Consider the following 12829-nt stretch of genomic DNA (forward strand, 5'->3'; position numbering starts at 1 on the left):
CCTCCCATTCTCATTTTACTGTTGTTGACATATATACACGCCATATAAAATCAGAATGAAGCTTTTTTAATTATAACAAATTCAAACAAACTTTTAGTAAGTCTGACCTATATCCTTACCAATATCCCTTTTTTATCTATAAATTTATTTTATTCTTTTTATGCTTAAAGTGACGAAACCAATCGGTCGATAACATTTATTCTTTTAGTATATATATAACGAGAAACACTGTATATTTTAGCTTAATTGACGAACCTAATGGGTTAAATTCTATCCCATAATGAAAGTAACAAACATGTATCGGGATATCTGTTCTTATCAGCTTAATATCTGATACGACCCACATTGTGGGTCCAGAATATTAAACTGATTTTTGGACTGAGGTGAGGTGGTTGTGGCTTGCCACACCCTCACCACGTGTCGGCCCAGCATTGCAGTACAGTTGGGATCGGCACACCTAAATCAAATTGAACCATAGTTCTTCTCATCTTGGTGGGTCATGGGTTCGAGTTCTACTTGTTACCTACATGAAGCCTCATTTCTGTCATTCAAGTGACATTCTTTCTGCAACATGGTCAAGGTCTGTCCGGAAAGTAATGTCACCATTTATTTACATAATGTGGATTAGCATTATTCAAACTATTGCATCGATCCATCTTTGGCAGCATGATTTCCAATCTGCAAAGGCATCCTGGAAGGTCTGTGCTGGCAATGCGTTTAAAGCCATTTCAAAAGCTGCTTTCACCACGTCAATTGTTCTGTAACGATGTCCTTTCAGGCAGAATTTCGAACGGGGAAACAAAAAGAAGCCTGAGGGAGCCAAGTCCGGACTGTAGGATGGCAGAATTGCCACGTTAGATTTGACCAGGTAATTGGTCACGCCCAGGACAGTGTGGGCTGGCGCGTTGTCATGATACAGTATCCAATCACCGCTGATATCACCACGCACTGAATCCTTGCTCTCTCTCAGTCTGTTGAGGACTTGTACGTGAAATTTAGACTTGTTTCCTGAGACACAAACTCATGGTGAACGATCCGCCTAATGTCAGAAAATACAATGAGCATGGTGTTTTGCGACGTCGACGTGTGCCAATTGCCTCTTTGTTTTGGTGTCGTATTGTCTCATCACCCATGATAATATTACCCAAAGCATCATTTTTACACAATCCCAAAACGTTTTGACAAATTTTCACTTAGCGAGAGTTCAAAAAAAAAAAAAAATCTTGGGACAATTTTCCCGCACACTTGACTCATGTGGAAATTCTTGCTCACAATGACGATAGTTTTTGAAATATTTAACACGTCGAAATCGAACATGTTTTAGTGGTGGTTCTTGAAGGAAGTCACATCAGTCAATATTTATAATTAAATAGAGTTTTTTTTTTTTGATTAAAGAATAGAAACTGTTTTCTTCATTTTCTATTTTACAATATTCAGTCTATATCCATCTTGTGTTTGTCATTTTCTCATGTTCAATTTGTTGTGTATGAAAGTTATAAATATTTATTTTATTAATTTATCGAATTTCTAATTTCTCGATTTATATAGCTTTCCATTTATGTATTTCTATGCCAATAAATAATGTTCTATTTTGTTTAAAATCCTATTAGTTTCTCTCTTTTAAACTGCTTTTATCACTTTTTTTTTAATGTATTTGTTTCTTTAATTTCTTATTTTATTTTTTAATGAATACTGGTGATACGATGGAATGAATCTTGATTCTATTGCAGAGAGAATAGGAAGAAAATGAAATCATCCAGTTTAACGTCCCACTTTTTTTTTCTTTCTTTCCTTCTTGAACTTCAGGCTAAAAGTAAGGGGTAAGTCAAGTGAATGATGATGATGAAAAATTTGGTGGAATGAGAATGTGTGTGAAATCCCACGGACACGATATTGTTGACCACAAATTTACTTGTGTGGGTATCGAAGTAAGCGCTTTAGCACTGAGCCTGCCACATTTGGAAGAAAATGAAGTAACATGTAGCGAAGGGCCATGCTACGTTGAGAATAGTAGTCCTCGTTCGATCACCAAAGTGAAGCAGTGTTAGTACTTGGATAGATGGACTGCTTGGATATATCACGTTCTGTAGTTTTCGTATGAATCAGGATATTTATCTGTAACAAGTCAGAGTGGTAAATGTTTCAGTTTTACACGCACGGCACAGTTTAAAGGCTACACAAGACGGATGATTATGAAAGTCTGAGTAACACCCACAACTACAAACCGAAACCATAGTAGTGGGCACTCTACCACTGAGCTTGCCAACTAGTGTCTACGTTTGAATTGTTTTATTCCGGGACAGCGCGAACGCAGTCCCGACTAACAAAAATTACGCGCCCGAGATACCCACGTTTGGGGTATTCGCGGGGGTCAACCCAACCGAAGTGCAATGGAAGGATCTCACCCCGGGGGAACCGCCTTGCTGATCACGGTAGCCCCTACGCCAGGTAAGTATGCTCATGAAATCCAAGTCATTTGCCCAATCAAACTGCCTCACCGAATCGACAGTAAGAGGTTACAATTTTACCACAAACATAGATGTGTTTTCTGCACTAGTACTCTTTTTAATGTAGGCAGAAAAGTCACTAGGAAATAGAAAACACAGAAAATAGAAGCATTTTTATATTATGACGAGAAATTACCTGCCTGCACTCGGTTACTACCATCGGTGAGCAATCTACTGCCATCTGTTGGCATTTCTTCTTGTTTTACGTCTTGAACATGGGCACAACTGAGAGGAATAAAATGATTATGGTATAGTTTACAGCTATTTATGTTTCGAAATGTACGTATATGTAGTTGGTTGTGCTTTCTTGAAGATATTTGATGCCTATTTCCAACTGTGTAACGCAAACCGAAACTGTTCTATCTGTGAGCGCACTATTGCTATGCAACAATTTTCTGGCTGTTTACAATACGAAAACAATAACATTTAACAATGGAATGATTGGTAAATAATCCATGAAAAGCTGATGAAACATTGAGATAGCTTTAATAAATGTAATTTTCCGATTTTCATGCAATATATACTGGATGTTGTGAATGGCACCAACATGGCGGATGGGTTGCGTAGCAGCTATGTATGTATAGGGACTTGTTAAATACATGCTAGTAGTGCAATTTCAAATCGAGATAGAACCGCAAATTACACAAGCATGAAAATGAAAGCACTTATTGGAACCAAATAGCAGCGTCTAAGATTTACATTTATTTGGGCCATATCTATTTTGGATTGAATGAAAGGTGTCTAACACCACTAACTCTCACCCCAGCTGTTGAAACATTGATAATATAAACCGGAAAACCGCGTGCTCTCGTCATCGCTTCTCGGCCTTTTGGCTAAGATCAAAGTGTAGTATCTGTTCTTATCAGCTTAATATCTGATACGACCCACATTGTGGGTCCAGAATATTAAACTGATTTTTGGACTGAGGTGAGGTGGTTGTGGCTTGCCACACCCTCACCACGTGTCGGCCCAGCATTGCAGTACAGTTGGGATCGGCACACCTAAATCAAATTGAACCATAGTTCTTCTCATCTTGGTGGGTCATGGGTTCGAGTTCTACTTGTTACCTACATGAAGCCTCATTTCTGTCATTCAAGTGACATTCTTTCTGCAACATGGTCAAGGTCTGTCCGGAAAGTAATGTCACCATTTATTTACATAATGTGGATTAGCATTATTCAAACTATTGCATCGATCCATCTTTGGCAGCATGATTTCCAATCTGCAAAGGCATCCTGGAAGGTCTGTGCTGGCAATGCGTTTAAAGCCATTTCAAAAGCTGCTTTCACCACGTCAATTGTTCTGTAACGATGTCCTTTCAGGCAGAATTTCGAACGGGGAAACAAAAAGAAGCCTGAGGGAGCCAAGTCCGGACTGTAGGATGGCAGAATTGCCACGTTAGATTTGACCAGGTAATTGGTCACGCCCAGGACAGTGTGGGCTGGCGCGTTGTCATGATACAGTATCCAATCACCGCTGATATCACCACGCACTGAATCCTTGCTCTCTCTCAGTCTGTTGAGGACTTGTACGTGAAATTTAGACTTGTTTCCTGAGACACAAACTCATGGTGAACGATCCGCCTAATGTCAGAAAATACAATGAGCATGGTGTTTTGCGACGTCGACGTGTGCCAATTGCCTCTTTGTTTTGGTGTCGTATTGTCTCATCACCCATGATAATATTACCCAAAGCATCATTTTTACACAATCCCAAAACGTTTTGACAAATTTTCACTTAGCGAGAGTTCAAAAAAAAAAAAAAATCTTGGGACAATTTTCCCGCACACTTGACTCATGTGGAAATTCTTGCTCACAATGACGATAGTTTTTGAAATATTTAACACGTCGAAATCGAACATGTTTTAGTGGTGGTTCTTGAAGGAAGTCACATCAGTCAATATTTATAATTAAATAGAGTTTTTTTTTTTTGATTAAAGAATAGAAACTGTTTTCTTCATTTTCTATTTTACAATATTCAGTCTATATCCATCTTGTGTTTGTCATTTTCTCATGTTCAATTTGTTGTGTATGAAAGTTATAAATATTTATTTTATTAATTTATCGAATTTCTAATTTCTCGATTTATATAGCTTTCCATTTATGTATTTCTATGCCAATAAATAATGTTCTATTTTGTTTAAAATCCTATTAGTTTCTCTCTTTTAAACTGCTTTTATCACTTTTTTTTTAATGTATTTGTTTCTTTAATTTCTTATTTTATTTTTTAATGAATACTGGTGATACGATGGAATGAATCTTGATTCTATTGCAGAGAGAATAGGAAGAAAATGAAATCATCCAGTTTAACGTCCCACTTTTTTTTTCTTTCTTTCCTTCTTGAACTTCAGGCTAAAAGTAAGGGGTAAGTCAAGTGAATGATGATGATGAAAAATTTGGTGGAATGAGAATGTGTGTGAAATCCCACGGACACGATATTGTTGACCACAAATTTACTTGTGTGGGTATCGAAGTAAGCGCTTTAGCACTGAGCCTGCCACATTTGGAAGAAAATGAAGTAACATGTAGCGAAGGGCCATGCTACGTTGAGAATAGTAGTCCTCGTTCGATCACCAAAGTGAAGCAGTGTTAGTACTTGGATAGATGGACTGCTTGGATATATCACGTTCTGTAGTTTTCGTATGAATCAGGATATTTATCTGTAACAAGTCAGAGTGGTAAATGTTTCAGTTTTACACGCACGGCACAGTTTAAAGGCTACACAAGACGGATGATTATGAAAGTCTGAGTAACACCCACAACTACAAACCGAAACCATAGTAGTGGGCACTCTACCACTGAGCTTGCCAACTAGTGTCTACGTTTGAATTGTTTTATTCCGGGACAGCGCGAACGCAGTCCCGACTAACAAAAATTACGCGCCCGAGATACCCACGTTTGGGGTATTCGCGGGGGTCAACCCAACCGAAGTGCAATGGAAGGATCTCACCCCGGGGGAACCGCCTTGCTGATCACGGTAGCCCCTACGCCAGGTAAGTATGCTCATGAAATCCAAGTCATTTGCCCAATCAAACTGCCTCACCGAATCGACAGTAAGAGGTTACAATTTTACCACAAACATAGATGTGTTTTCTGCACTAGTACTCTTTTTAATGTAGGCAGAAAAGTCACTAGGAAATAGAAAACACAGAAAATAGAAGCATTTTTATATTATGACGAGAAATTACCTGCCTGCACTCGGTTACTACCATCGGTGAGCAATCTACTGCCATCTGTTGGCATTTCTTCTTGTTTTACGTCTTGAACATGGGCACAACTGAGAGGAATAAAATGATTATGGTATAGTTTACAGCTATTTATGTTTCGAAATGTACGTATATGTAGTTGGTTGTGCTTTCTTGAAGATATTTGATGCCTATTTCCAACTGTGTAACGCAAACCGAAACTGTTCTATCTGTGAGCGCACTATTGCTATGCAACAATTTTCTGGCTGTTTACAATACGAAAACAATAACATTTAACAATGGAATGATTGGTAAATAATCCATGAAAAGCTGATGAAACATTGAGATAGCTTTAATAAATGTAATTTTCCGATTTTCATGCAATATATACTGGATGTTGTGAATGGCACCAACATGGCGGATGGGTTGCGTAGCAGCTATGTATGTATAGGGACTTGTTAAATACATGCTAGTAGTGCAATTTCAAATCGAGATAGAACCGCAAATTACACAAGCATGAAAATGAAAGCACTTATTGGAACCAAATAGCAGCGTCTAAGATTTACATTTATTTGGGCCATATCTATTTTGGATTGAATGAAAGGTGTCTAACACCACTAACTCTCACCCCAGCTGTTGAAACATTGATAATATAAACCGGAAAACCGCGTGCTCTCGTCATCGCTTCTCGGCCTTTTGGCTAAGATCAAAGTGTAGTATCTGTTCTTATCAGCTTAATCAGTTCGAAACATTTTGATCTTGGTCTTTGGCAAATTATTCTCTCTTCGTGAGAAACATCTGGGGGGTATGTGTGTGTGGAGGGTGCTCTTCAAGCGCCGACATCGGCTACAGGTCCGAGCCACACGTGTTTGAATTGGCTGGGGGGTGGTCGGTGTCGGTCGCGTTAGGTGTTAGGGATCCCCGTAGTTTCTCTCCCATTGCAGGTGGGCGCTTTCGAGCTGCTACTGCTTGGGCGAGATAAATTGATGACCTTCCCTGCTTCTAGATAGACGAATTGATCACGGGCTCGCAACTCCCTGATCAACCGATGTAGTCAATGATTTGATGGTTCCTGATTGGTGTTAGGGATCCCCTGGATTCTCTCCCATTGCAGGTGGGCGCTTTTGAGCTGCTACTGCTTGGGCGGCATTGATTGACGACCTTCCTTTCTTTTAGCTGTCGGAATACACGTATATAGACGAATAGATCGTGGGCTGGCAGCTTACTAATTAGCTGTAATCGATAAACTGTCTGAACTTCAATCGAAATGGAAACAATCCCGCCACTACGAAGGGACGGCAGCACTCTCATTGTACGTTTTCCCACAACGGATCATTTTAACTGTACGGAGAGGGGCTGCCGAGCTGCCTTCAAATCAAAAGCATGGACCTCTACAAGAGCCTCAGTTGAAAGACACCTGCTGAGAGACCATAACGTGAGAATAACACAAACAAAAAATATATGTGGTCGATGCAGATCGGAGCTGGGAAGGAGACCAACAGGTCATACCTGCAACGCTACGACCCCAGCTGATATGAAAGAAAACGAGAGGGAGGTTTTTGCATATAAATGCGAAAAATGTGGTGAGACTTTCCCGAATACAAGAGCCCTACGCAACCATCTGCAGTGGCATAAATATAGAGGGGACAGAAATACCCCTGAGAGGTTGATTACTACTAACAATACAAGGACGAATCCTGGAACGCACAGTGAAAAGACTCTTCAAGTTAATGAAGAGCTCGAAGATGGGGAACTGCGTGACGAATATTTAACTGAACAGCAAGCCGAAACGCACGGTGATGACACGGTGATACGAACAGAGGATGGGCAGGATATGGGTGATCCCTCGCAGAGCGAGGAAGCCCTGGGAACCACAAATAATGAACCTGACGAAACGAATGAGGGTTCCCAATACGAATATGCCTCAGATAGCATGATCGAAAAGATGGTCAACAGAATCCTGGATGAAAACACAGATGAAAACTCACAAATTGAATCTCTATTAGCAATAAGCAGATGCGAGATAGAAAGACAACTTTACGAGAGCTTCCAGTCTCACGATATAGAACAAATTCCTGATACTCCAGGAGTAGATCCTGATATAATTACGACCATCGCTGAGGTCCATAATTGGCCACCTCCTGACCCCCATGAGGATGAGCACCAAATGGCTGAGGTATCTACCAATATAATCTCTGAACCGTTGCATTTAAATATTGAAGCTGTAGAGGCAACGACGAAAGGAGATACACTTGATGCAACTAATAGTGAAAACACATCACCAAAAATGTCAAACCAAAGAGACAACAATACAAATCAACTAGTGATTCCTGAAAAAGACCTTATCAACACCACTAATCAAGTAATAGACACTGATAGTTTGACTGAACAGATGTCCGATACAAGAATTTCTTCTAATGATAGAGACGCAATAACTGACTCAGACAGCGAGTCGGAAGATGAACAAAACGTCTCACAAGGGGATGCCGATATAGAAGTCGAGATAGACCCAATTAATAGCAATGAAGATAATATTCTCATTAATGTAAACGATGACTCACAACTTCATATACTTTTCCTCAATAGACTGAAAAGGTTAAGACAAACAGAAAACAGTAATGAGGAATGGGAGGAATTCCAAAATATTTTATCTGAACTGATTGTTGAAGCCTCCAAGATACTGAAACTTAAACCAAAAAGACCAGTCGTAAACAATAAGAAACCTATTGATATAGAGGATGCCAAAACAATCCAGAGAATATATAGACTGAACAGGAGAAAAGCGATTAGATTAATAACTGAAGGACAAAAACTTGAGTGCCCAATTGAAAAGAAAGTAATAGAACAATATTTTAAGAACCTGTGGGAAGAAAAGTGCTATGACGAATCGGTCTTTGAAAACTTTGATTTTAAAGCCGAAAACGAGATATTAGCAGAACCATTCACCCCTGAAGAAGTAGTCAAACGATTAAGAAAGGCTGAAAACTCCTCCCCTGGAGAAGACAGAATCACCTACAAACACTGGAAGACACTTGACCCGAGTGGTAAGTTACTGGCCGAAATATTCAACATTTGCCTGAAATATAGAAAAATCCCGAAGGAATGGAAACACGGAAACACAATCTTAATCCACAAAAAGGGAGACCCAAATGATATTCAAAATTATAGGCCGATAACTATAACAAATACCATTGCTAAATTGTATGCTGGGTGCTGGGCCTCTAGATTAATGAAATGGATAAATGAAGAAGGAGCCATTTGTAGATCCCAAAAAGGGTTTATGCCTTTTGACGGGGTCCTGGAGTTAAATTACATAATTGAAACGAGAATCCAAGAAGCAAGACAAGAAAAAATAGATTTATGCATGGCTCAACTTGACTGCTCCAACGCATTTGGTAGTCTCCCTCACAAAACAATATTTGAAGTACTGAAAAGAACAAACGCGGGAGAAACAATGGTAGCAATAGTAGAAGACATGTACAATAATTCGACCTCGACAATTTCAACACCTACTGGTTTGACTGACCCAATCAAGATCAAAACGGGAATAAAACAAGGATGTCCCCTCAGCGGTCTGCTATTTATTTTAGCCTTAGACCCTATAATTAGGAAGTTCGAATCCGATAACCATATGCACAAAATACTAGCATACGCAGACGACATTACTCTACTGAATACATCAGCTGACGCGTTACAAGATAATGTAGACTCTTTAGTGAAAGAATTACAAAAGATCAACTTAACAACAAACCCACTCAAAAGCGTATGCACATGGATCTCAGGCAAAACCCCTGCTGGATGTAGGAATATGCAGTTAAAAATTGGTGATGACACAATAAAATGCATTAAAGATGGTGAAGAAACTATCTTTTTAGGTAAACCAGTCGGCTTCAACATAACTAAAGACGAATTTAGTGTAAATAAAATTATATCAAAAGGTTTGAAAATACTGGCCTCAAAACTTGCACCCTGGCAAAGAATAGACGCCATGAAGAGCTTCTTTTTCCCATCCCTTCACTTCGAAATGAGAACAAATCAAAGAAGTAAAGGTGAATGGAAGAAACTAGACGATGCCCTGAGACCTCTCTTTAAGAAGACTTTGAACGTCCCGAAGGAAGCCTCCAACCTATATCTCTACGGAGGTAGAGCACAGGGACTGTGTGGTATCCCTCTTGCAGCGGAATGCGCCGATATAGCCTCTATTGATAGCGCTTTTAAGCTTTTAACGTCAATAGACATGGACATAAGAATTTTAGCTAATAACGAACTATCAAAAACAATAAGAGGAAGGATCGGTAAGGAAATAGAAGATGAAGACAAAAGCAAATATCTATCGGCCAACATGGAAGAGTCATACAAAACTACAACAAATGCGTACAAAAACTCCTGGACGGTAGCGCGGAAGGCATCCAACAGATTAAAATGCAAATGGACATTTCAAAATAGCCTACCAAACATTGAATTCAAGGGGAGGACAATAAAACCAACGCAAAGATTGCAAGTTTCAAAAAGATTGAGAGGAGGTTTACAAGAGGAAAAGGGCACGGAATTATTGCAATATGTGAACCAAGGTAAGACCATTGAGTGTGTGGGCGCAAGTAGAGCCAGCACCCACTTCTTACAAGACGGCCAATATACGAGATTTGCTGACTGGCGATTTATACACAGAGCCAGGTTAAACTTAGTACCCCTAAATGGCGTCAAAAAATGGAATGGCGGAAACAAGCAGTGCAGAAGATGTGGATATGAAAATGAAACACTACCCCACGTCTTGAACCACTGCATGAGATATTCTGATGCCATGCAAAAGAGGCATAATGCAATAGTCAATAGAGTAAAAAAGGCCGCCGAGAAAAAGTTTAGAGTTGAAGCCGAAAATCAGCAGGTCGTTGAGGGTAACAGATGCAGACCAGACTTGTTACTGGTCAAAGATAATAAAGCCTATATAGTAGACGTAACGGTTCCCTTTGAAAATAGACTGGAAGCCGTTGAAAATGCAAGACAGGAGAAAATCCAGAAATATGACGAGGTCAAGACCAGACTAATGGAGAAGTTTTTAGAGGTAGAAATAATCCCAATAATAGTTGGAGCACTGGGCAGTTGGGATCCACAAAATGATCATTTTTTAAGAAAATTGTGTTCCAAATCCTACCTAAGTTTAATGAAAAAATTGTGCGTAAGTGACACAATTAGATGGTCCCGCGACATCTATATTGAACACATAACAGGCCAGAAACAATACTAGGAATGACACCAGAAGCACTAACTAAACAAATAAGCTGATTTTTAAGACACCTTTCTAAAGGATTGTTTGAAGTGATAATACCCTCCCATTCTCATTTTACTGTTGTTGACATATATACACGCCATATAAAATCAGAATGAAGCTTTTTTAATTATAACAAATTCAAACAAACTTTTAGTAAGTCTGACCTATATCCTTACCAATATCCCTTTTTTATCTATAAATTTATTTTATTCTTTTTATGCTTAAAGTGACGAAACCAATCGGTCGATAACATTTATTCTTTTAGTATATATATAACGAGAAACACTGTATATTTTAGCTTAATTGACGAACCTAATGGGTTAAATTCTATCCCATAATGAAAGTAACAAACATGTATCGGGATATCTGTTCTTATCAGCTTAATATCTGATACGACCCACATTGTGGGTCCAGAATATTAAACTGATTTTTGGACTGAGGTGAGGTGGTTGTGGCTTGCCACACCCTCACCACGTGTCGGCCCAGCATTGCAGTACAGTTGGGATCGGCACACCTAAATCAAATTGAACCATAGTTCTTCTCATCTTGGTGGGTCATGGGTTCGAGTTCTACTTGTTACCTACATGAAGCCTCATTTCTGTCATTCAAGTGACATTCTTTCTGCAACATGGTCAAGGTCTGTCCGGAAAGTAATGTCACCATTTATTTACATAATGTGGATTAGCATTATTCAAACTATTGCATCGATCCATCTTTGGCAGCATGATTTCCAATCTGCAAAGGCATCCTGGAAGGTCTGTGCTGGCAATGCGTTTAAAGCCATTTCAAAAGCTGCTTTCACCACGTCAATTGTTCTGTAACGATGTCCTTTCAGGCAGAATTTCGAACGGGGAAACAAAAAGAAGCCTGAGGGAGCCAAGTCCGGACTGTAGGATGGCAGAATTGCCACGTTAGATTTGACCAGGTAATTGGTCACGCCCAGGACAGTGTGGGCTGGCGCGTTGTCATGATACAGTATCCAATCACCGCTGATATCACCACGCACTGAATCCTTGCTCTCTCTCAGTCTGTTGAGGACTTGTACGTGAAATTTAGACTTGTTTCCTGAGACACAAACTCATGGTGAACGATCCGCCTAATGTCAGAAAATACAATGAGCATGGTGTTTTGCGACGTCGACGTGTGCCAATTGCCTCTTTGTTTTGGTGTCGTATTGTCTCATCACCCATGATAATATTACCCAAAGCATCATTTTTACACAATCCCAAAACGTTTTGACAAATTTTCACTTAGCGAGAGTTCAAAAAAAAAAAAAATCTTGGGACAATTTTCCCGCACACTTGACTCATGTGGAAATTCTTGCTCACAATGACGATAGTTTTTGAAATATTTAACACGTCGAAATCGAACATGTTTTAGTGGTGGTTCTTGAAGGAAGTCACATCAGTCAATATTTATAATTAAATAGAGTTTTTTTTTTTTGATTAAAGAATAGAAACTGTTTTCTTCATTTTCTATTTTACAATATTCAGTCTATATCCATCTTGTGTTTGTCATTTTCTCATGTTCAATTTGTTGTGTATGAAAGTTATAAATATTTATTTTATTAATTTATCGAATTTCTAATTTCTCGATTTATATAGCTTTCCATTTATGTATTTCTATGCCAATAAATAATGTTCTATTTTGTTTAAAATCCTATTAGTTTCTCTCTTTTAAACTGCTTTTATCACTTTTTTTTTAATGTATTTGTTTCTTTAATTTCTTATTTTATTTTTTAATGAATACTGGTGATACGATGGAATGAATCTTGATTCTATTGCAGAGAGAATAGGAAGAAAATGAAATCATCCAGTTTAACGTCCCACTTTTTTTTTCTTTCTTTCCTTCTTGAACTTCAGGCTAAAA

The 12829-nt window shown here is 38.9% G+C and overlaps 5 non-coding genes and 1 pseudogene across 5 annotated transcripts; 4 read left to right on the forward strand and 2 right to left on the reverse strand.

Annotated features, from left to right (window-relative positions):
• The first annotated feature begins 272 nt into the window (after nt 1-272).
• Nucleotides 273-462, forward strand: LOC145677283 (U2 spliceosomal RNA). Its single transcript, XR_014129747.1, has one exon. It is a non-coding gene; the product is annotated as a U2 spliceosomal RNA (small nuclear RNA).
• Nucleotides 463-2294: 1832 nt separating this feature from the next.
• On the reverse strand, nt 2295-2456 carry LOC145677244 (U1 spliceosomal RNA). Its single transcript, XR_014129709.1, has one exon. It is a non-coding gene; the product is annotated as a U1 spliceosomal RNA (small nuclear RNA).
• Nucleotides 2457-3320: 864 nt separating this feature from the next.
• On the forward strand, nt 3321-3513 carry LOC145677263 (U2 spliceosomal RNA). The gene has a single exon (XR_014129728.1). It is a non-coding gene; the product is annotated as a U2 spliceosomal RNA (small nuclear RNA).
• Nucleotides 3514-5345: 1832 nt separating this feature from the next.
• On the reverse strand, nt 5346-5507 carry LOC145677255 (U1 spliceosomal RNA). Its single transcript, XR_014129720.1, has one exon. It is a non-coding gene; the product is annotated as a U1 spliceosomal RNA (small nuclear RNA).
• Nucleotides 5508-6371: 864 nt separating this feature from the next.
• On the forward strand, nt 6372-6491 carry LOC145677292 (U2 spliceosomal RNA; annotated as a pseudogene).
• Nucleotides 6492-11289: 4798 nt separating this feature from the next.
• Nucleotides 11290-11479, forward strand: LOC145677284 (U2 spliceosomal RNA). Its single transcript, XR_014129748.1, has one exon. It is a non-coding gene; the product is annotated as a U2 spliceosomal RNA (small nuclear RNA).
• Nucleotides 11480-12829: the final 1350 nt, after the last annotated feature.

This window comes from Thermobia domestica, unplaced genomic scaffold (genome assembly GCF_964235325.1).
Source record: "Thermobia domestica unplaced genomic scaffold, izTheDome1.hap1.1 HAP1_SCAFFOLD_732, whole genome shotgun sequence".
Taxonomy (NCBI): Eukaryota; Metazoa; Arthropoda; class Insecta; order Zygentoma; family Lepismatidae; genus Thermobia; species Thermobia domestica.